At 48.3% G+C, this 20686-nt stretch overlaps 1 long non-coding RNA gene across 2 annotated transcripts in view; it reads right to left on the reverse strand.

Moving 5' to 3' along the window:
* The window catches only part of LOC134965934 (uncharacterized), a 90164-nt gene that overhangs the window by 67143 nt on the left and 2335 nt on the right, over window positions 1–20686 (reverse strand). Inside the window, exons 2-3 of one of the 2 annotated variants that reach the window (XR_010188546.1) lie at window positions 16532–16574; window positions 11405–11459 (exon numbers count right to left, since the gene is read on the reverse strand). This is a non-coding gene — a long non-coding RNA (uncharacterized LOC134965934). The remainder of the gene's footprint in view (window positions 1–11404; window positions 11460–16531; window positions 16575–20686) is intronic. The other variant, XR_010188547.1, reaches the window with a different exon arrangement.

Consider the following 20686-nt stretch of genomic DNA (forward strand, 5'->3'; position numbering starts at 1 on the left):
GCCCGAAGCATGGCGAGCGAAGCGAGCCATGCGAGGGGATGCGGTGCACTAATTTGGGATCCCGGTCACTCTACGAAGAAAACGACACCCAAAAATAAATAAATCCGCATGTCGACCTTTAGACCTGTCGACCTAGCACATGTCGACCTAGAAACCCTGTCGACCTTCCATCCATGTCGACCTAGTGACTGTCGACCTATAGTGGTTGACCTAAACATTGTCGACCTAGACACTGTCGATTTGATGAACCACACCCAATCAAAGATGGGCAGTTCATGTCCTGCAGTCTGAGTCTCAGTGCAGTGCCCAAACAAGGTATGCTGCACCTGCCACCACCAACTAAAAATTATAATAATGATATTGTGCTGGGGTGCCTACCAGGCTCCCATACCTAATGGAACCGGTGACCAACATTTCAAGGCCCAATCAGCCTTTTCATCAGGGTGAAACATTGGCAATAAACCAGCAGGGATGCGCTCCTATAGCCAATCATTACCTGATGGCGTATTCTGTGAGGCCATGCCCCCTGTGATACCACACCCCCTATCTGGGAGCACGCGTGCCTTAGGTGCATGTAAATATACATTTTACCGTTCCCCTATCATGGTGCCCCCCCCCCCCCCCCCTCTCTCATTTTCTTCTGGATCCGCCCCTGTAACACAGTATGGGCGTGTTGCTGAAAGTGGTTACGTATAGAGAGAATGAATTGCTCACATTGGAGAGCATGGGGCTGGTGAACGTTACAAAGACGCACAAAGCACGATTGCAGCATCTGTAGTCACTGAAAGTGGGCATCTCTGTCCTTGCCTATTTGGATGCACAGATATACACCAGGGAAGGGCATTGTAGCAACTGCAGCAAAAGACGAAAGGAACTGCACCCAACTCAGAATCAGACCCTATGAGGAGGAATCTCGCCCCTCAACAGACTTCAGCCTCCATTATAGACCCCGCCCCCATTATGGCTGCTTCCATAAATTTCACGCACTGGTGTTCCATCCCAATCCTCCCCTGCCCAACCCCATTTATATAGTGTTGATCTATCATTTTAATAGCTGGTAGTTTAGATATAGTTAACTATATTATTCTAGCACAAGAACATTTTATTTTGTACATTTTAGTTTATGCCTGTGTAGCAGTTTATTCCTATTATATATAGTACACACACATTTGTCCCTAATAATAGGACTCGTTTTGGGGGAAATGTATAAAGCCTGCTAAAGAATGGAGAAGTTGCCCATAGCAACCTATCAGCATCTAGCTGGCATTTATGAATTACATTCTATATCATCAAAAGGCAACCCGTGGCACTCCAGCTTCTGTGATACCGTACATTCCAGCATACCCTGCCACAGTTATCTGTTAGGGCAGGCTTAAACTGTGGCAGGGCATGCTGGGATGTGTAACAGGTTGTCTTCCCCTGTTCCATACAATGATATGTAGAAGCTGATTGGTTTCTGTTGAAAGAGGGGTGCACTACTGCTCAGACTCCATTCTTCCTGTTCTTCAAGGAGGATCATGCCCAATTCTAAGATGACCACTGAGATCTCTACTGAGCATGGGCTGTAGCCATCTTGAGACTGTGTATAATGACATCACTACCATGTGACCCGCAGCAAGAGGAAGAGGAGCAAGGTCGGAACATGCGACTCTGAATTTACCCTCACAGGTTCCCTAACTACTCAAGTGTTATCTTTTTTGTTAAGTGTAGTTGACAACTAGAAAGCATGCTTCTAATACTACCATAATAAATTACATTTATTTTAAATGCCACATCCCTGGATATCTTTTTTTGGGATATTGACTGAATCCGCCATTACTGTCCTCTCTGGCAGAGAGTTCCAAATCCTTACTGCCCTTACTGTGAAGAACCTCTTCCTTCGCTGGGTATGACATTTTTTTCTCCTCTAACCTCAGAGGGTGTTCGTGTGTCCTGTGTAGAGATCTCTCCATAAAAAAATTGCCTAATAGCACCACTCCATCCCCAATGTACATGTATAGTATACATAAGTACATCTATCAATAAACCAACAGCTAGCCCTCCTTCTGTCTCTCCAGCCAGCCCCCTTCTGTCTCTCCAAGAAGCACTCTTTTGTCTCACCAGACCCCTTCAATCTCTCTAGCCAGCACCCCTGCTATCGCTCCAGTCAGCACCCCAGCTGTTTCTCCAGCCAGCACTCATCTCTCCAGCCAGCCCCCCTTCTGTCTCGCAAGCTCTCACAGTGTCTCCCCAGCCAGCACCCCTTGTCTCTCCAGCCAGCCCCCCTTCTATCTCTCAAACCAGCCCCCTTGTCTCTCCAGCCAGCACCCTTCTGTCTCTCCAGCTAGCCTCCTCATAGGTGTGCACAGGGGCGGTGCCTGGTGCGCACAGGCACCCCCTAATGTGTGGCACCCCGATCTCACATGCCTGATGCAGCGATCGCTGAGCAGGCTGATTACTGTCCCCTCTGCGCTGCACCCTGTCAGGACTGCATTACTGCCGGATACCTGGGTTAATCAAGGGTGCCACCGCCACCCGCTTTCAAACTCCCGCTCCACCTCCATGTACAAAAACAGCGTGATGTGACGTAATGCTGCTCGCACGCCCACCCGTCACACCCGCCACATGCCCACCTCTCTCCTTCTATGCTATGCCTATGCCAGCCACTGATGAGGAGCAGCATGCAGCCAGCGTTCCTCTTAGGAAGACAAATTCAATACTGGCAGGCGGTCGGCAGCAGCATTGACACGTCACTCATTTTTCCAGCAGCAGCAGCAGAACTAGTCTGCGACTGTCAGTGTCAGTGAGTGACTGACTTGTAAGTAAGCTGCTGCAGCTTGCAGGCGAAAGAGAGGGGGAGCCAGACCAGGCTGAGGAGGAGCAGTGTAATTGCAGTGAGTGCCATCAGGGGTGTTTGTTTGGTGCACACCACAACATCTGACAATGAATCTGCTTTATTAGGATTGCTACAAGGGTGGATATTTTATATTGCGTTGACCATCAATAGATGGTGCTAGACACGCCCAAAAGGCGGTGCTAGACACAGCACTCCGATGGTGCACCCCTAATAAAATGTGCTGCGCACGCCTATGAGCCTCCTTCTATCCAAGGAGCACCCTTTTGTCGCACCAGACCCTTCTGTCTCTCTAGCCAGCACCCCTGCTATCGATCAAGTCAGCACCCTGCTGTTTCTCCAGCCAGCCCCCTGCTGTCTCTCCAGCCAACACCCCTGCTGTTTCTCCAGCCAGCCCCCCTTCTGTCTCTCAAGCTCTCAGTGTCTCTCCAGCCAGCACCCCTTGTCTCTCCAGCCAGCACCCCTTCTATCTCTCCAGCCAGCCCTCTTCTGTCTCTCCAGCCAGCACGCCTTCTATCTCTCCAGCCAGCCCCCTTCTGTCTATCCAAGGAGCACCGTTTTGTCTCACCAGACCCCTTCTGTCTCTCTAGCCAGCACCCCTGCTATCGATCCAGTCAGCACCCCTGCTGTTTCTCCTGCCAGCCCCCTGCTGTCTCCCAAGCCAACACCCCTGCTGTTTCTCCAGCCAGCCCCCCTTCTGTCTCTCAAGCTCTCACAGTGTCTCCCCAGCCAGCACCCCTTGTCTCTCCAGCCAGCACCCCTTGTCTCTCCAGCAAGCCCCCCTTCTATCTCTCCAGCCAGCCCCTTGTCTCTCTAGCCAGCACCCTTCTGTCTCTCCAGCTAGCCCCCTTCTGTCTATCCAAGGAGCACCCTTTTGTCTCACCAGACCCCTTTCTGTCTCTCTAGCCAGCACCCCTGCTATCGATCCACTCAGCACCCCTGCTGTTTCTCCAGCCAGCCCCCTGCTGTCTCCCAAGCCAACACCCCTGCTGTTTCTCCAGCCAGCACTCATCTCTCCAGCCAGTCCCCCTTCTGTCTCTCAAGCTCTCACAGTGTCTCCCCAGCCAGCTCCTCTTGTCTCTCCAGCCAGCCCCCCTTCTATCTCTCCAGCCATCCCCCTGCTGTCTCTCCTGCCAGACACCCTTCCGTCTATCCTGCTCCCACGTCTCTCCAGCCAGCCTCCTGTCTCTCCAGCCAGCACCCTTCTGTCTCACCAGCCAACCCCACTCCTGTCTTTGCAGCTAGACCCCCTTCTGTCACTCCAGCCGGCATTCTTCTGTGTCACCAGCCAGCTCCCCTTCTGTCTCACCAACCAGCCCCCTTCTGTCTCTCCGGTTCAAGCCCCCAAATCCTGCCTTCTGCAGCCAACAGACACTTACCTTCTTCAGTGTCTTTTGTAGGGTTACCACCTCATCCCTTTAATTCTGGACATATATTAATTACACAGGTCTTGTGGCTGGTTAAAACCAGGTAAAATGGAGTCTTGAAGCCAGGCAGCCACAGAACCTGTGTAATTAATATGTGTCCAGAATTAAAGGGATGAGGTGGTAAACCTAGTCTTTTGGATGTGACTGCTCCTCTTCCCATTGTGACTCGCTCCTCTGTCAGTGGTGCAGCGCTAATGGCATTGCAGTGATCAGCAGGGCACAGGCAGCAGTTACAGATGGATCTCTTTGTGCCCTCCTGATAGTTGGCACCCGGAGGCCAATGCTTCCATGGCCTTCAGTAGTTCTGCCACTGTTTAGAAATTGTCCAGAGCAACTAATAACTCAGAGATACATAGAGAAAATACACCTACCAGGGCTGTATAATCTGAATGCTCACACACAGGGCTTAATAATGGGCTTATTTTGGGTTCGCTGCTGTGTTCAGTTTAGGCAACATCTCTGCAAACAGAAATCATTGATCTGTATAGAGTAGACAATGCCCCTATGCGTAACTGACCATGAAAGTAACATGCACAGTTCATGGTTTGTGACATGTCTTGGAAATTGGCAATGTGTCCTGACATCCAGTCTACTATAGAGATTGATGATCCCTATTTTCATACCCGCTCCAGCTGCAATAGCCATAGCTTCAAGTTAACGAACCACAGGTGCAAGACAAGTGCCCATGTTTGTAGCTGCTCTGATATTCATGTTGTTCAGCTGAATTTTCCTCAGTCTGTGTCCCAGATTAATCAAGAAATATAGTTAGAGACATAGGGGCTAATTCAGACCTGATCATAGCCGTGCAAAATTTTGCATCGCACCCGGCGAGTTGACCATCGGACAACCATTGTCCGATGGTCAACATACCGACAAGGTCAAATTACCGACATGGTCAAAATACAGACATTTAAAATACAGACAGGGTCAAATTACCGACATTTAAAATGTCGACAGGTCAAAAAGTCAACATGAGTTTTTCATGATTTTTTCATTGAAACCAACTCCTTCATACTTTACCATCTCAGTGGACCTGGAGAGCGAATGTAATAGTGCCCGAAGTATGGCAAGCGCAGCGAGCCATGCGAGGGGACGCGGTACACTTTTACGGTGTCCATGTCCTACACACACACAAAAAATGGAAAAAGCGTGTCGACTTTTTGACCCGTCAACATTTTAAATGTCTGCATTTTGACCTTGTCTGTATTTTGAATGTCAGGATATTGACCTTGTCAGTATTTTGACCATCGGTCGATTGTCGTTGGTATTTGGACCATCGGGATTTTTATTGTAGGTATTTTATTCTAAACCCAGTGCCAAGCCCCCACTTAGTTAGACACACCGTAATACACCCAACTGCACCCAAGCTTTTGTACTCGTCTGGTGTGTATCCAAAGCAAAACGAGTAGCCTTTTATCGCAAAGCAGCACATTTACTGTTAGGGTAGGTTAGGGTAGCAATTTTGCATCGCACCCGGCGAGTAAGTCCCTACCTGCGCACAAATTTCAGTCAGTTCTCCAGGATCTCAGGACTGTAGAAAACACTGCCGGATCTCACTCACTCCTCCAGTAAAGTGGGCTCTGACTGCAGGGGCATTGATTGCATGATTTGTGGTATTTTGGTGTGGGGTGGGGGGGCGAGAAGGTTTGCAATGATGTATATTGTATTTCACCCCCACCTTCCTCCTGGAACACAACCCCTGTGATGTATAGCAGAACTGCTAATGCGAGTGAAGGGATCGCTGCAGATATTGGTGATACATGGATGGAATACTAAATATATTTGGTTAACTCCCGAAAACGTGTGTTTTCGGGGAATAAGTCGCAAATATTAAATGATAAATGGGCCCCATGTGTCTATTTTATACATGTTGTATATTGTACTACAAAAAGGTGGAGGTTTTTCTTTGTACTGTTTTGCCAAGATTTCGGAAATTTTGCAGCGACATTTAAAGTGACAATTTGTTTTAAAGGCAATGGCAACTTGGATTTCCCTGCAAAAATGTAGATAAGTTACCAAATTCTCAGCCTTTGCCACATCTCGCCGTCTGTTACATATTTGCATGTCACCTAGCATTCTAAACAATTTGAGGTAATGGGGTAGAATAACTAAAGCTTTTAGAAGTGGTGTTTTCTGCAGCAACCAACCAGATTATGTCTATCATTTTCTAGAATGGAGAGAAAGGAACTCTAAAATATACCGATACTTTTATCTGTGGTTTATAACCAAACTGCAGCAGGAAATTGGGGCTAAAACTATCAATACGTTGATTCTAGTGATGTGCACCGGAAATTTTTCGGGTTTTGTGTTTTGGTTTTGGATTCGGTTCCACGGCCGTGTTTTGGATTCGGACGCGTTTTGGCAAAACCTCCCTGAAAATTTTTTGTCGGATTCGGGGGTGTTTTGGATTCGGGTGTTTTTTTACAAAAACCCTCAAAAACAGCTTAAATCATAGAATGTGGGGGTCATTTTGATCCCATAGTATTATTAACCTCAATAACCATAATTTCCACTCATTTTCAGTCTATTCTGAACACCTCACAATATTATTTTTAGTCCTAAAATTTGCACCGAGGTCGCTGGATGACTAAGCTAAGCGACCCAAGTGGCCGACACAAACACCTGGCCCATCTAGGAGTGGCACTGCAGTGTCAGACAGGATGGCACTTCAAAAAAATAGTCCCCAAACAGCACATGAAGCAAAGAAAAAAAGAGGCGCAATGAGGTAGCTGTGTGACTAAGCTAAGCGACCCAAGTGGCCGACACAAACACCTGGCCCATCTAGGAGTGGCACTGCAGTGTCAGACAGGATGGCAGATTTAAAAAATAGTCCCCAAACAGCACATGATGCAAAGAAAAAAAGAGGTGCACCAAGGTCGCTGGATGGCTAAGCTAAGCGACCCAAGTGGCCGACACAAACACCTGGCCCATCTAGGAGTGGCACTGCAGCTTTCTAGCGAGAGGATGAGTGCTTCCATCCTCATGTGAAGCTGAACCACTAGCCATGAACATAGGCCAGGGCCTCAGCCGTTCCTTGCCACTCCGTGTCGTAAATGGCATATTGGCAAGTTTACGCTTCTCCTCAGACGCTTTTAATTTTGATTTTTGGGTCATTATACTGAACTTTTGTTTTTTGGATTTTACATGCTCTCTACTATGACATTGGGCATCGGCCTTGGCAGACGACGTTGATGGCATTTCATCGTCTCGGCCATGACTAGTGGCAGCAGCTTCAGCACGAGGTGGAAGTGGATCTTGATCTTTCCCTATTTTACCCTCAACATTTTTGTTCTCCATTTTTTAATGTGTGGAATTATATGCCCGTATCAATAGCAATGGCCTACTACTATTTATACTGCGCGCAACTGAAATGCACCACAGATATGGATGGATAGTATACTTGACGACACAGAGGTAGGTAGAGCAGTGGCCTACTGTACCGTACTGCTATATATTATATACTGGTGGTCAGCAAACTGTGCAAAACTGAAATGCACCACAGGTATGGATGGATAGTATACTTGACGACACAGAGGTAGGTAGAGCAGTGGCCTACTGTACCGTACTGCTATATATTATATACTGGTGGTCAGCAAAATTATGCACTGTACTCCTACTATATACTACAATGCAGCACAGATATGGAGCGGTTTTCAGGCAGAGAACGTATAATACTGGTGGTCACTGGTCAGCAAAACTCTGCAGTGTACTCCTCCTATATAATACTGGTGGTCCCCAGTCCCCAGACTCCCCACAATAAAGCAGTGTGAGCACAGATATATGCAGCACACTGAGCACAGATATGGAGCGTTTTTCAGGCAGAGAACGTATAATACTGGTGGTCACTGGTCAGCAAAACTCTGCACTGTACTCCTCCTATATAATACTGCTGGTCCCCAGTCCCCACAATAAAGCAGTGAGCACAGATATTTGCAGCCACCTGAATAAAACTGAGAGGACGCCAGCCACGTCCTCTCACATTCATTTCCAATGCACGAGTGAAAAATGGCGGCGACGCGCGGCTCCTTATATAGAATCCGAATCTCGTGAGAATCCGACAGCGGGATGATGACGTTCGGGCGTGCTCGGTTTAACCGAGCAAGGCGGGAAGATTCGAATCTGCCTCGGAACCGTATAAAATGGGTGAAGTTCGGGGGGGTTTGGATTCCGACGAACCGAACCCGCTCATCACTAATTGATTCCATCTTGAAGACAATTGCTTCCACTTTCTGCTTCCTCCAATGATAAATTAGTTGCTCTGGGAAGGGGCAGCCAGGTTGGCAAAGCTAGGGGTTGTGATCACATCATCAGTATCCACCATTGCGAAGCGGAGGATGGGGCACAATGACGTGATTGAGTGCAAATCGTGGCATCAGCCGTCCAGAACGCCCACCTAGTGTGCGGATACGTATGGCCTCTGGGAGACATGCCCACTTGTCCGGGCATCCTAGGAGAGTTACCCATGATTTGGGAGCCTCCCGTATGTTTCGGGAGAGTATGGCTTGTTGTATGCACACAGTGGATTCAGCCATTATTTATGATATTACAGACCAGGCGGCCCTGGCAATGTGTTACTGCCCAGATGCTGTGGAACTACACATTCCAGCTGCCACAGTTATAGCTTGCCTAACAGCAAAAATGTAGGATGGTATGCTGGGATATGTAGTTCCACAGCAGCTGTAGTGCCACATATTGCCTACCCCTATCATTTCACAATGGTTAATTTCAAGGCCATAACTAGGGTGGTGCAGACTGTGCTTAACACATATTGCATTTGCCCACCAGCCATCCATTGGCAATCACTCGCCTATGTATGCACTGCCGCCACCATCTGCAGTGCTGCCTGCTGTAATGTACTGGGCTGCACTGCTGCTAATACAGATTACAGGGTGCAGCGCTGCAGCTGCCTGCCTCGGGTGCTCTGAATCCTCTCCTTGTCTTCTGCAGTGTCCACGAGAGACGACTTGACATCTATCCAGAAAGACTTCCTGGAGACCGGCAGTCGAAATTCCAACTCCGGAATCCTGACAATACTCTGAATGCCGGAACTGGGATCCCGAATCAGGATTTCATGGGCAGCTGGAGAGGTAAGCCGCGGTTGGGGGTGGGGGGTTAGGTTTAAGCTGTGGGGGGAGAGGTATGGTTAGACTGCAGAGGGGTGGGTTAAGATTAGACTGTGGGGAGGGAGGGTTAGGCACCCCCGGGGATGGTTAGGGCTAAGCTGCAGGGGGAGGGTTAAGATTTGGCTGCAGGGAGGGAGGGTTAGGGACCCCTCCGGGGAGGGTTGGGCTATGGGGGATTAGGTTTAGGATGCAGGGAGTGGGGGTTAGGGTTAGGATGCAGAGAGGGGGTTAGGTACCACTGGGGTGGGTTATGAGTAGGCTGCGGGGGTAAGAGGGTTAGGCTCAGGCTGTGGAAAGGTGGGTTAGGGTTGGGGGAGGGGGGTTACAGATCAGGGTTAGCTTTCTTAATTAGTCTGTGTCTGTATTTTAATCACCATAATGCCGCTGTCAGAATTTTGACAGCCAGGATCCCAACCGCCGGGTCCCGATACCAACCCCCTTAGGAGGGTGCAAGGAGCATCCTTAGACTCCCATCTTCCTGCTCCGTGTTCTTGTTCTGTGACATCATGAGATCATGCGCACTGTGCAGGGCCCCCCGACCAAGGCCGCCTCTGCCCCCTATTATAGCGCTGATTACACACACAACAAATTCTCACTTGTAACAGATGTTTTAATATATGCAGCGATAATGAATATGTGCAGATATTACTCCCTCTCTTTATATAGTCAGCTTAAAACACAGACCAAGCATAGAATGAGAGAGGGTGGCATGTAATATATTTATACATATTAATGTATTTACTGTATGTGCAGCGAATACACCAGGTGATAAGTGAGTGTGGAGGAAAACAGTGGAATTTCGCAGGATTTCTAGAGGGGGGTTTTCAAATGCAATCCACAATCTCCCACTCTGCGGAACGTTGAAGTGCGTGAGTCTGGGGGAGCGGTAGAAGAACCCAGTAACGACCCTTGACATTAATGTAAATAATGGGCTTTTTATGCACTGGATACTGTATAAAATACAGTATTAATATTTAACACTATAGATGGTCTATAGCCGAGGTGTCAAACTCGCACCCAAGGGCCGCATGCGCCCCCCTCTGCTTCCTTTTGCGGCCCCATGGGCAACGGTCAGGCAGTGGTCCTTTTGCAGCCTAACTGCCTTCTCCTGCGGCGGTGGTATCTTAAATCAGGTGCCGGTTCGTGAGCCAATCAGAGTTCGTGGACCTGCAGCTAATCAGGATCTGCCAGTCCACGAACTCTGATTGGCTCACGAACCGGCGCCTGACTTAAGATACCCGTGCCACCACCATAGACCGGACTGAGGAGCTCTCCTGCCTTCACACACAGCCAGGCAGGACATCTCCGGCAGCAGCAGAGCACATTGGGGACATATGGTATTTGGCATAGTGTGGGCATATGTATATCTGGCACAGTGTGGGCATATGTTTTCTGGCACAGTGTGGGTATATGTTTTCTGGCACAGTGTGGGCATATGTATATCTGGCACAGTGTGGGCATATGTTTTCTGGCACAGTGTGGGCATATGTATATCTGGCACAGTGTGGGCATATGTTTTCTGGCACAGTATGGGCATATGTATATCTGGCACAGTGTGGGCATATGTTATCTGGCACTGTGGGGGCATATGTATATCTGGCACAGTGTGGGCATGTTATCTTGCACTGTGTGGGCATATGTTATCTGGCACTGTGGGGGCATATGTATATCTGGCACAGTGTGGGCATGTTATCTGGCACTGTGTGGACATATGTTATCTAGCACTGTGGGGGCATATGTATATCTGTCACAGTGGTGGCATATGTATATCTGGCACTGTGGGGAAATATGTGTATCTGGCACAGTGTGGGCATATGTGTATCTGGCACTTTTAGGGGCATATGTGTATTTGGCACTATTGGAGGCATATGTGTTTCTGGCACTGCACTACTGGTGGCATATGTGTATCTGGCACTGTTGGTGGAATATGTGTAATTGGCCCCCATGTGTGTATCACACACACCCATTTTTTGGTCGCGCGCACACAATACCACTAAGAAATTTTTCCTACTTGCACTTACTTGTTTTCTTCACAATACTTGACATCTCTTTAATTATACTTTATTGTTGGTTTTTCTAAAAAAAAAAAAAAAAACTCTGAAAATTGCATATAAGACTGTTTCTTTTTCTTGCGGCCCACACAAGACTTAGACTTTGATTATTCGGCCCAGTTGGGATTTTGAGTTTCACTTGTCTGGTCTATAGTATGGGCTGTATCAAACATATTTAAATAATATAAATAAGTGAAGAAAAGGTTAAACATGCCATAATAAATAAATACACAAACATAACAGAACCAGTACTGCACTTTCTAAGCACTCATTCTCCCACCACATGATAAGGCACCTGTCTCTTCTTCCTGGCAGCTACTCTCTGGTCCAGTGCACTGATTGAGCACTCAGATCCACACACACAGCAAACTTGGTAGAAGAAGCTGCTACCACTGGGCATGTGCAGCAGCTCTGCTCTGTCCCTTAAACTGCATGATGTGGCGGAAGCTCTAGTAATAATATTAAATACTATTGCTATTGTTATAATTTGAGCCACTTACCAAGAGGAGGGGGGTTTCCAGGCAACCGAAAACTCTCCCTGTGTTTGCCTATAGAAAAGGAGGCACTGTATTCCACAGAAAAAGGCGGTAAAAGCCTCTTCCGTTAGAATTAAAGACACTCAAATACGGCCAGTTCAAGTGCAAGTTTTCTTTTCGAAAGGAAACAAAAAGGAAAACTATTCTATGAGCCTTAGAAAACCTGTGCTCATATTTAGCTCCAATTTTGAACTATATTTAAAGCTTAAGAATATTTAGCAAAACTTTTGCTGTCCCGGAAAGTCTTCACGTCTAAAAGAGATACTAGTACAGTCATTGGCGGAACTTATAAGTGGTGGGCCCAGGTGCAAAAATAGACTTTGGGCCCTCCACCTCCGCCACAACCAAAGTTCACAACATGCCACGCGGCAATGGGTGACAGGGAGTGGCAGAGGGTAACAGCGTAAGGCAGGGGAGGCAGAGGTTGACATAGAGAGGCAGAGGGTGACAACAGAAGAAAAGGGGAGGTAGAGATTGACAGTGGAAGGCAGATAGAGGCAGAGGGTGACAGGTGGAGGCAGTAGGTGGCAGGAAAGGGGTGACAGGGAGAAACAGTGGGTAACATGGGTACAAGCATAATGTCCTGCACAGTGCAGAGAACAGAGGGCATGTAGCTTGGTGCGAGCAGGAACACATCGGCCTCTGCTCTGTGACAGGGGCCCCCACCTCTTGTGCTTTCCTCAGTTTGGTACTCAGTCAGGCAGACTCTGACAGTGCCAGGTACACTGCTTGTGGCTGCCTTTAATTCACAGACAGCAGTGAATCAGAAAAAAATGTACAGCTGTCTGTGAATTAGAGGCAATCTGTGGCTGTGATCATCAGCGCTGATATGTGACAGGTCTCCTCTTTCAGTCCGGCACACACAAGGTCAGCCCTGCCTCCCTATAGTAAGGAGCAGGTCCCTCGGGCAGTGGGGACCACCCTGCTCTCTGCACTGGGCAGGGCCAGATTTACAGCTAGACAACCTAGACGGCCGCAGGTCCCAAGGTACCGGTGGCCGGAGACACTCGAAATCCAACCATGATTGGGGGATCCCTGGGCTACTATCTGCAGGGAGCATTACATTCAACAAGTTGCACTGGACGCCAGCTGCAACATAACTAAGAACGTACAGACCTCGCCACTAGGATCTGCTTGCAGTCAGGTGACGCGCCAACCAGGAAGTTCCCATCAGTAGAGATGCTGCAGACGGACAAAGTCAGGTACAGTCAGCGAGATGACAGAGCAGGCAGCTGCACGGTGGCTGTTTCCCAGGAGTCCAAGCTAGAAACATCCCATTCCCAGGCTGCAGTTGAATCAGTGTGGGAGTTAGGCTCCAGAGGATATCTGCATATACACGCACCGCTGGTTGCCATCCCTATTTAGAGGACAGTCAGTTCCTTCCTATCTCTAGTAGCCCACTCCTTGTCATTAGCCCCCACTACCATGGAGCCATAAGAGGTGTAAGCCGGCATCAAAGTGCACAGACTACTGTAAACAAGCGGGACATCATGTGTACACTGACTGCATAGCTTTCTGATTGTTTTTTTTATATATTGACCTATTGGGCTTTACCCACTCTGTGGAATGCCCTCCCACGCACAATAAGACTCACCTCTAGTCTCCAAACCTTCAAACGTTCCCTGAAAACTCACCTCTTCAGACAAGCTTATCAAATTCCAGACCCACCCACGTAACCTTCAGTGCTTCCCTATCTAATTAAATCCTCTCTGTACAGTACACATAACATCACATATCTTGTCTTTCTTTACTCTCAAACCCTCCTGACCCTTGGCCGACATTGCTGGGTGATCATATCATACAACCCATTAAGAACCTAGCAATCTGGTGTACCATTATGCAATAGGTATCATCTGTCCTTGTGTATCAATGCCTATTTCCCTATAGAATGTAAGCTTATGAGCAGGGCCTTCCTACCTCTATGTCTGTCTGTTTTTACCCAGTTCTGTTCTATTACTGTTGTTCTAATTGTAAAGCGCAACGGAATATGCTGCGCTATATAAGAAACTGTTAATAAATAATATATAAATATCTCACCAGCAAAAAATTTGCCCATCAATTAAATTGCAATTCATGAGTGTTGAGCACCTCTTCTATAATGACCATTCATTATCATATCGTCAGACAATTGACTTCATCTATTCAATACCAGGATTCTTCCACACATCATTTATTGTCAATAATTTGCAATAACATTATTTGTATTTCCATTTACATCATATATTTTATATATTCCTAGTAAAGTCATGTGAATAGAGGGGGTTTGTCAGTACGGATTGCAAATTCTGCTTGCAATCTGTTCTCTCATGCTGGGGGCCGCCCATCGCAGGGCAAGGCCGCCCGGTATGCTAAATGGCGGCCATCAGCTGCGACAGCAATTTACGTTGTGGTTGCAGCAATTGTTGACAGCCCCCTGCAGCTGCAGCTTGACTGCGTATGCAGGTGGTCAGCTGACAGTATTTCCCGTCGGATCGGCTATGTGTGAATAAGGCAGAGGCGTTTGCACCCGCTGCGACCCAAACGCATACGGCAGCCGCACACGTGTAGGACGGAACGTACCTGTGCGCAAGGATGGGGTTATTGCGGTCACATCGATTAGCGATGCGACATGAATAATCCCCATAGTTCTGGCTACACCATTTATTCTATTATATGTCATGCTCTGCATTACCACAACATCAACATCTAAGTATATCACAACTCTCCAGTGGTAGAGCGCAGTACATTTTTCGTCAATTAAGGTGTCTGATAGGTGGGGTCACCTATAAGCAGTGGTGCAATTGGAAATTTTTTCTTCCTGGTACTGATAGTAAAAATGGGCGTGGTCATGTGTCATGAGGTGGCGTGGTCACACGAAACTAGGGGAGTGGCTACATGACAATAGGGGCATGGCCACATTATGCCACACACCATAATGCCCCTTACACATTATGCCAAACACCGTAATGCCCAATACACATTATCCCACACACCGTAATGCTTAAGACACATTATGCCACACACTGTAATGCCCATTACACATTATTTCTAACACTGTAATGCCCATTACACATTATGCCACACCGTCATGCTTTTTATGCATTATGCCACACACCGTAATGCCCATTACACATTATGCCAGACACCATAACACCCATTACACATTATGCCACACACCGTAATGCCCATTACACATTATGCCACACACCGTAATGCCTATTACATATTATGCCACACACAGTTATGCCACTGACACCATTTTACAAAAATGCTCCTTATAAATCTTGCCCCAGCTGTATTTGTTAATGGTACTCCTTACCACCCTGTACCACCCTACTTTTAGCACTGCCTATAAGTACAGTAGTTCACCCATTCCAATAGGTCAGCTAATCCAGTGCGCAATCTATTGCTGTCACAGGTAATTTCTGCCACAGTCCCAACCAGGGCTGCACACCATTTGTGTCAGGGATTGGACACTAGATGCCAAAGTGGCATTCTAGTAAACACGAATAGTTGGATGCATGGTAAGTGGTATCCAGAAGAGCTGGGGCTGCTTGCCGCCAGCGCCAGTCAGGAAGAGAAGGGTCATTAGCACATAAAACCACTGATAAGTGGTATAAGGAAGAGGGGCATCTGCAGGCTAGACCATCTGGATAGGAAGCAGTCGCCCAGGCTGGCAAGTGTGAGGCTGCCATGTATGAGGAGCATTACTGTGTATGGCATAAGGTGTAAGGGGCATTACGGTCTGGTGCATAATGTGTAAGGGGCATTACAGTGTGGTGCATAATGTGTAAGGGACATTTTGATGTGTGGCATATTGTGTAAGGCATTATGGTGTGTAGCATAATGTGTAAGGGGCATTACAGAGTGGTGCATAATGTGTAAGTGACATTACGGTGTGGTACATAAATGTGTAAGGGGCATTAAGGTTTGGCATAATGTGTAATGGGCATTACGGTGTGGCATAATGTGTAATGAGCATTACAGTGTGGCATAATGTGTAAGGGGCATTACTATTAGGCTGAAAAATAATGTATTGGGCATGAATCAGGAACAAAAATATAGTGCTATGGATTGTTTGAGGGAGGGGGTCCCCAAATCGATATCTTGCCTAAGGCCCCAGGATATCTAAATCCGGCTCTCGCACTGGGCCATTCATCCAATATTGCTCAAAACGGTCTGCTTGTGGGGATAACTCATTGCTGTTCTGGACAGCAGTGGGCACCATAGTTCTCAGGGGCCCCGGTGCAATGCACCTGCTGCACCAATGGTGGTTCCGCTTCTGAGTACAGTGACCAGGGTTGCAGAGAGGAAGGTGGGCAGGTACAGGTTAACTTGGCCCAGTGCTTGTCTGGGGGGCACAGGTCATCTTCTGAAGTAGAGCAACAGCCCCTCAGTTGTTTCATAGGAAAATTGCATACGGAGTGGGGCAAAGCCTCCACGTGGGCCCATGACCATTTTAGTACCGGGGCCCATTTGATATCTCCGCAGCCCTTAGTTATTACAGTGGATCTAAAATGATTATTATTATTCTAAGATATTATTATTATTCTAAGTGAAGACAGCCATGATTTTGTCTTACCATGCGGCTAGTACTATGATTGAGATACGTTCTTCTTCCTGTACTAAAAGATTAATAAGTAAACAGATTAAGTAAATGTAAACATTCTGCTGTAACATACACCGCTGCTAAAGGGGCACTTCATTTTCTTTCCTCTCTTTATAAGATTATACTTAACATGTGCCGATAAAATGTTGAGGTTATTTAAGATCAAACTGAAAGGCAATTGCTATACGGAATCAAATTTAGATTTCAGTAGACGCCTGAAAGGAGCAGGATACAAATGACACATTTATGTTTAATTAAAAAAAAATTCTCAGCGTTGGTTCTAGATTGTGAAATCGTTCCAGTTCCCTGCTGAGGTCTCAGCTTTGTGTCCACAAATAATATGGTTTTGTGCAGGGTACGCTAAACACCTCACCAGTGAGGCTCTCTAATCCGCTGCTCTGCTTGATATCAAACCCATGTTGCAGCCAATTAACTGCTTTCTGTACCGACACAGAATTAACAAAGACAGTTTTCTTTCTTCGTTTCAGCTGGTGGAGAAAGTGAGATCAGAGAGAAACAACACAGGGAATTTTAAACAAGACCGCTGGAGGAATGTCAGGCTGATGGAAAAACCGACAGCTATAGAGGTTTATTTCAGAATCTGATCTTTGAAGTTGTGATAGAGCTGTGGTAACTTGGCACCGAGCCTTTCCAGTTTGCTGGGGAACTACAAATTCCAGCATTCTCTGCCAGGCTCTGTACATGGGAATGAAGGGGAATGCTGATCACTCAGGGCTGTTCCTTCCATGAAGTGGCTGAAATGAGGTACTGGCTTCACCTCCAGGCTCCTAACCCAGTCTATTTGGTACTGCCTGTTTTGGGTGTCATAACAGAGAGGTATGGATGTTACAAGAGGCCCCCCATCACATTCTAATGATAAATTGTCTGATTCATGTGCAATTTCCATAACGCCTGAAATGATGGCAGTGGCATATCAATAATGAGTGCAGGATGTGAGGTTCAGATGGGCACCTGAGTCAATGGGGTTGCACGCTGCACGCCCACTCTGCACCCAGAACAGAACCACACCACTCACTCTGCACCCAGAACCTAACCACACCACTCACTCTGCACCCAGAACCTAACCACACCACTCACTCTGCACCCAGAAACTAACCACACCACTCACTCTGCACCCAGAACCTAACCACACCACTCACTCTGCACCCAGAACAGAACCACACCACTCACTCTGCACCCAGAACCTAACCGCACCACTCACTCTGCACCCAGAACCTAACCACACCACTCACTCTGCACCCAGAACCTAACCACACCACTCAGTCTGCACCTAGAAACTAACCACACCACTCACTCTGCACCCAGAACCTAACCACACCACTCACTCTGCACCCAGAACCTAACCACACCACTCACTCTGCACCCAGAACAGAACCGCACCAATCACTATGCACCCAGAACCTAACCACACCACTCACTCTGCACCTAGAAACTAATCACACCACTCACCCTGCACCCAGAACCTAACCACACCACTCACTCTGCACCCAGAACCTAACCGCACCACTCACTCTGCACCCAGAACAGAACCGCACCACTCACTCTGCACCCAGAACCTAACCGCACCACTCACTCTGCACCCAGAACCTAACCACACCACTGACTCTGCACCTAGAAACTAACCACACCACTCACTCTGCACCCAGAACCTAACCACACCACTCACTCTGCACCCAGAACCTAACCACACCACTCACTCTGCACCCAGAACCTAACAACACCACTCACTCTGCACCCAGAACCTAACAACACCATTCACTCTGCACCCAGAACCTAACCACACCACTCACTCTCCACCCAGAACCTAACCACACCACTCACTCTGCACCCAGAACCTAACCACACCACTCACTCTGCACCCAGAACCTAACAACACCACTCACTCTGCACCCAGAACCTAACCACACCACTCACTCTGCACCCAGAACCTAACCACACCACTCACTCTGCACCCAGAACCTAACCACACCACTCACTCTGCACCCAGAACCTAACCACACCACTCACTCTGCACCCAGAACAGAACCGCACCACTCACTCTGCACCCAGAACCTAACCGCACCACTCACTCTGCACCCAGAACCTAACCACACCACTCACTGTGCACCCAGAACCTAACCGCCCCACTCACTCTGCACCCAGAACCTAACCACACCACTCACTCTGCACCCAGAACCTAACCACACCACTCACTCTGCACCTAGAAACTAACCACACCACTCACTCTGCACCCAGAACCTAACCACACAACTCACTCTGCACCCAGAACCTAACCACACCACTCACTGCACCCAGAACAGAACCGCACCACTCACTCTGCACCCAGAACCTAACCGCACCACTCACTCTGCACCCAGAACCTAACCGCACCACTCACTCTGCACCTAGAAACTAACCACACCACTCACTCTGCACCCAGAACCTAACCACACCACTCACTCTGCACCCAGAACCTAACCACACCACTCACTCTGCACCCAGAACCTAACAACACCACTCACTCTGCACCCAGGACCTAACCACACCACTCACTCTGCACCCAGAACCTAACCACACCACTCACTCTGCACCCAGAACCTAACAACACCACCACTCACTCTGCACCCAGAACCTAACAACACCACTCACTCTGCACCCAGAACCTAACCACACCACTCACTCTGCACCCAGAACCTAACCACACCACTCACTCTGCACCCAGAACCTAACAACACCACTCACTCTGCACCCAGAACCTAACCACACCACTCACTCTGCACCCAGAACCTAACAACACCACTCACTCTGCACCCAGAACCTAACCACACCACTCACTCCTGCACCCAGAACCTAACCACACCACTCACTCTGCACCCAGAACCTAACCACACCACTCACTCTGCACCCAGAACCTAACCACACCACTCAGTCTGCACCTAGAAACTAACCACACCACTCACTCTGCACCCAGAACCTAACCACACCACTCACTCTGCACCCAGAACCTAACCACACCACTCACTCTGCACCCAGAACAGAACCGCACCACTCACTGTGCACCCAGAACCTAACCGCACCACTCACTCTGCACCCAGAACCTAACCACACCACTCACTCTGCACCTAGAAACTAATCACACCACTCACCCTGCACCCAGAACCTAACCACACCACTCACTCTGCACCCAGAACCTAACCGCACCACTCACTCTGCACCCAGAACAGAACCGCACCACTCACTCTGCACCCAGAACCTAACCGCACCACTCACTCTGCACCCAGAACCTAACCACACCACTCACTCTGCACCTAGAAACTAACCACACCACTCACTCTGCACCCAGAACCTAACCACACCACTCACTCTGCACCCAGAACCTAACCACACCACTCACTCTGCACCCAGAACCTAACCACACCACTCACTCTGCACCCAGAACCTAACCACACCACTCACTCTGCACCCAGAACCTAACCACACCACTCACTCTCCACCCAGAACCTAACCACACCACTCACTCTGCACCCAGAACCTAACCACACCACTCACTCTGCACCCAGAACCTAACCACACCACTCACTCTGCACCTAGAAACTAACCACACCACTCACTCTGCACCCAGAACCTAACCACACCATTCACTCTGCACCCAGAACCTAACCACACCACTCACTCTGCACCCAGAACCTAACCACACCACTCACTCTGCACCCAGAACCTAACAACACCACTCACTCTGCACCCAGAACCTAACCACACCACTCACTCTGCACCCAGAACAGAACCGCACCACTCACTCTGCACCCAGAACCTAACCGCACCACTCACTCTGCACCCAGAACCTAACCACACCACTCACTCTGCACCCAGAACAGAACCACACCACTCACTCTGCACCCAGAACCTAACCATACCACTCACTCTGCACCTAGAAACTAACCACACCACTCACTCTGCACCTAGAAACTAACCACACCACTCACTCTGCACCCAGAACCTAACCACACCACTCACTCTGCACCCAGAACCTAACCACACCACTCACTCTGCACCTAGAAACTAACCACACCACTCACTCTGCACCCAGAACCTAACCACACCACTCACTCTGCACCCAGAACCTAACCA

This window comes from Pseudophryne corroboree, chromosome 10, assembly GCF_028390025.1.
Source record: "Pseudophryne corroboree isolate aPseCor3 chromosome 10, aPseCor3.hap2, whole genome shotgun sequence".
Taxonomy (NCBI): domain Eukaryota; kingdom Metazoa; phylum Chordata; class Amphibia; order Anura; family Myobatrachidae; genus Pseudophryne; species Pseudophryne corroboree.